Here is a 5,100-nt window from a genome sequence, read left to right on the forward strand (position 1 = left end):
CTCCTATGGGAACATCAGGAATCAGGCCCATTATTGTTTGTGCTGTTATTTTTCCACAGGTGCACCTGCATTTACCTTGATTGTACGATTTGGTCCTATGCGGTCATTTAACATGTGCAAAAAAAATATGTATGTATGTATGTATATGTATATCTATATATATATATATATATATGAACATGTCGAATCACGAGCATATAGCATAACATAAATGCACAAGTAGAAAGAGATACCTGTTGCATTAGCGCTAAAATAATATAGTAGTATCAAGAGTAGTAATACTAGTGCAATTGCAGAAGTGGTAACACAGAAATGGTTTGAAGAGCGGTTTTTTTGTATAATTTATTTTTCCACACACAAAACCTATGTTTGTTGTTGTGGAAAAAAAAAATTAGAAAATCTGTTGTTCTATTTTCTTTGCCAAGGTATACAAGAACCAGCTCTTTGTACATGTTGCTTCAGTTTGGCACAGAATGCCTTGGACCATGCATTGCATAATCTCTGCATGTGCTCAAAGGCACAACTTAAGCCCTTTAATGAGCGGGCCAGACTCTGGCCCGGGCCCACCGAAAAATGCTTTGTACGGCCCGGGCCCGTGCAGTGCTCGACTGTTTATAGATCACTCTGTAAATGCTACATGCAGTTCTTTTCCATAGTGAACTTTATGCTGTTACTGAAAGTAGGCATAGGACAGTCTCCCTAAAGTATTAACATTTCAGCACTTGTTTTATGGCATATTTGGTCAAGCAGAGCACTGTAGCAGTGCTTCAGATGGGTGGAATAGATACTAAGCTTTACTGCAAGCATTTGTGGGCTCCCACTACAATGATGAAACCAGATTGTCACAATTAGACCCCATTATTCTCGTTATGCAGGTTTGAAGCTGTCCTACATGACTAACAACGCTGCCAGAAAGCTGTAAAAAGACCAATAAAACGTACCATTAAATCAACGTAATACATTTTCTGAAAAAAGTCATACTCCAAATGACAAGCTTTTTTTTTCTTTTTTTTATTACAGGAAAAGAAATCTTGTAGGATATAAAGGATGACTCCAAGTGACAAGCTCTTTTCCTTCTTTAAGAAATCTTGTAAGATAGAAAGCATGACTTTTTCCAAAACACCATAAATTATGTAACATTTCACATAAGCTGTGAACTAATGCATCATATTTGTCCACTTCAGACAGTGACGTAGGGCTGCACAACATACTGCCGGCGGCCGAGTTTATACAGTGCTGGTGCTGCAATCGGAGCATGGCCATATGATGAGGGAAAAAAAAATTTTGTTGCCAAACATGATGCACAACATGAACCATCGGTGACATCAGTCACAATAAGTTGCAAAGGATGTGGGAGCACAGCATCTCTTTGGGAGCATATAAGAAAGGCACACGAGAACAGTGTGTATTCGTGGAGATAGCAAGGCCAAGATCGCATTAGTGCGGCATCCATAATTGAATCAAGCATGCACATTCCCTATATATTGTGATTGAATGATCGCACACTGTAACACCTGCGAATAGATGCGTTTTTTTTTTTTGTTTGTGTGCGTTTGCCTTACTTGTTGACAGTCACAAATATTTGCTCACATTGCAGCTCTGGGAGTAAGCGTCAGTCAAGGTTATTGGGCTTTAATAATGTTGGCATCGTACACATCGTTCAAGTTTTGTATATTAGGAGGATGCAAAGAGCATGCGGTTCTTCGTTGTCTCATTTAAAAAGCTTGTTATAATGTGACCGAGGTTTGGAAGACCAATTTCTTGACATGCTGCTAGCCCGACTCCTACTGGCATTAGGATGCGCCACTTCTCCATTCCAATTGTGGAAGCCAGATTTTCCATCTGTATCATACTTAAAAACTAAAATGGAAATGGCATCTTCTTCAATAATTTCGAAGATCAGATGTTTTTGAATTCGAAGATAAACTTCATGCACGTGAAATGTTCAGAACATGGTGAGAATGCTATAGCAGAATCCCAACACTGTTTTACATTGTTCAGAGATAAGAAAAGGAAACCACCTGTTTAGTGAGCCTTTCTCGGTGACAGCGGAAGAGTGCAAATATACAGTGCTGCTAGAGGTGCATCAACCTGCATTGTTGACTAGAGTTAAAAGACACGCAGAGGGAGCAGCCCATCCTTTGGTTTTATAGGAACCTTGATAAAGACAAATACAGACACACATAGCTAACAATGCCTTGAAAATGATGTCTCTCTTTAGAAGTGCTAATGGCTTTGAGCAAACATTTTACCGATATTTACTCATGACTTTAAGCAAGAGCAGTCTTCGTCTTCAGGGACCGATGTGACATTGCAAGACGTGCTGAGGAGAGCAAAAAATGACACCAAGCAGACTGCCTTTCTGCAAGCAAAAGATGCAATGTTTCCAGTACAGTACAGCCTGTGTGGCTCCCATGAGAAGTTGGTTTTGGTCCTCACTGGTTTCAGCTTGCGAGTTCCTTCTCTAGCAGATGCGGTGCTAAATAAAAATTCTGCTTACTACAATGACCAGAATTTTCTCTCTCTCAAATGCAACAATTTCAAATCAATTCAGCAGTTGTCTAATGAAAGCAGTTATGCATTGCCATGTATTCATCAAGCTAAAGTTTCCACTGAAGATGGCATGGTCTGGAAGCTAATGCAGCTGCGTGCATCTGTTTGCCATCAAAGAGCTTGCTGTGCAAGGGCTGCTTGCCTACCATGAGCAGTCTGGGTAATAGGAGCTTTTGCTAGTTTATTTTCAGTTTTTCTAGCTATGATCCTTACAGTTTCTTGGAGGAAGGACTGATCTGCCACCTTTATTTTGGTGCACTTATTGTAATGCTCAACCAACATCCTGACCTAACAAAGACTCTCTTCACACCTAATGCCACAAGTTTGCTAGAGCTTGATAACCACAGTTGGTCTAGAAACATTTAAAATCTACATGAGTACCATTCTGCTGTCTTGCAAAGTGGTCCAAACAGACAAATGAAACCTTTTCAAACCACTTAAGTACAGAAGTGGATTATTCAGGTGTAGTGAAGCCTAATGTGAAGCATGAGCTTCCAAGTCTGTGACCAATCTTCAAGTTGGTGTTAGTTGACAGCAACAACATGCAGGAACTTCAGTTTGCTTGCTATGAGGACTTTGAAATTGCCAAGGTTGTTAGCCTCTCATTATTTTGGATACTTCATGCATTACAGTGGCTTAGTTCTCCAAGGCATGCCCAGGCTTCCAGCCCTCTCAATTTCCACTGCTAATTCTTACAGGCAAATTTCTATGCTATGTATCATAAATTTAAAAGGACATGCCACCATTTCCAATGCCACTTTTGTCAAATATGCATGTAATAGCAGTGATGCCTCCTCTAATACGAGACTGAGTATTTAAATTAACATTCTTGTGCTCAAGTTTATGCCTGCTTGTATAGTAAACATTCTGCATCTTTAAAATTGATTTTGGTATGCCTAGTGAATTTTTTTTGTAGATACATGTACTATGCTTCTTTATAACATTTGATAGTTCCTAATGCAATGAATTTAGATGCTTAATTTCACATAATTCTAAAGTTAGCAAAAATAAACCATCATAAAACGCCATTTAAAAAAAAAATAGAAATTAAGTAAAAACATCTGTCATAATTTACCAAATACAAGTGCCAAGAACATGGGACTTCCAGTGTTTCCTAAACAAACAAAGGCTTTTTAATGTGTTTGATGTGACAGTCCTACCTACATGAGCAATCAGCTTACAAATGAAACACTTAGAAAAATAGCTGGTAGTGTCCAATGATTATAGGTCACTAGGCACAAGTGCCATTGCACTTGGCATATATGTGCACATCTACAGCTACATAACAAAGTTTGCAGAGTTATGTAGCCAAGCTAGCAGGCATTATGGGCACTAGTTTCCTCCTAGACTTGTATGCTACCAGTTGGAAGCAACTGGTTAATTTCTAATTGGTTAAAAATGAAGTTTTTCTTAATTTTGGTAATTGATCAACAAATTTTTTTTTGTAAGACTGGTAGTAATTCTATTTTTCTTCAATAATCAGATATTAGTTATCAGTTAAATTTTTTAGAACATAACTGGTGATGCAACTTTGAGGACGTGAGCTTGTTTGCAAAGAGTGGCACCAGTGGGAATGTTTCATATGGTAGCAGAACACAGTTCAGCTATAAAGTATGCCACATGATTATGTCCGAGCAACCCAGCTGGATTGGTTGGTACATTTCTTTATCAAGAGAAGTTAGAAAAACAACAGCATTCTAATGAAGTGCTGTGCTAGTTTGTTCCCTAAATCATCGAAAAATTGTCCTCTCCATTGCATACGAGTCTTCAAGAGACATAAACAACACTAAGTTGGTTTACTTTGTAGAAGTACTTTTCAAGATTCGATATGCATTTGTCTGGTGGGAAAAGGTTGGTTAGTAGCTGGTAAAATGAATAGCAAAATTGCCCTAGTTGAACTTAGTGCCCAAGCCACAGTGCTGGTGCATATTTGAAATAACTTTTGCCTTTGGTTCCTTTACAATGCAATGTTTTGCTTGTTTATCAATGAACTGCTGAATGGTCTTGAGTAGACCCTGTCAAGTCTTACAACAGAATGAGAAGCTAGTGCAAGAGCCTCAAGCTTGTCTCATTTTTGAGTCTTGCCTGACTTACCTGGAGTTTCAACATTTATTATCATTAAACAAGCATACGTACAATAGAATGAACTGGCCAGGCTTCTCTAGTGTGGTCTTAAACAAAGACTTAACATTATACAGCACAACCCCAAAAAAAAAGTCTGACAGGCTTGTCCATCATTCATATTAGCGAAATCCTCACAAAAGTTTTGTAAGTATTGCAAAACATGGTTGACTACTTTCAATAATTGCTCAATTGCTTTGTTGAGGCTCTAACTGATAAGTGAATTCATATGTATTTAAGTTATGGTAATCTCAATCATAACTGGTTACTTTTTTATGCAATGCTAAAACTGTTTTTCTTAGTGCTATGGCACCAACACAGAAAGCTGCCCAGTGGAGCCCTGGCTCCTTAGAATGAGCAATGGGCAATGTCAGATAAAATATGTGTAGGATTTGACTGCATTATTAGAAAAATTTGCACACCTAA

Source organism: Dermacentor andersoni, chromosome 1 (genome assembly GCF_023375885.2).
Source record: "Dermacentor andersoni chromosome 1, qqDerAnde1_hic_scaffold, whole genome shotgun sequence".
NCBI lineage: Eukaryota > Metazoa > Arthropoda > Arachnida > Ixodida > Ixodidae > Dermacentor > Dermacentor andersoni.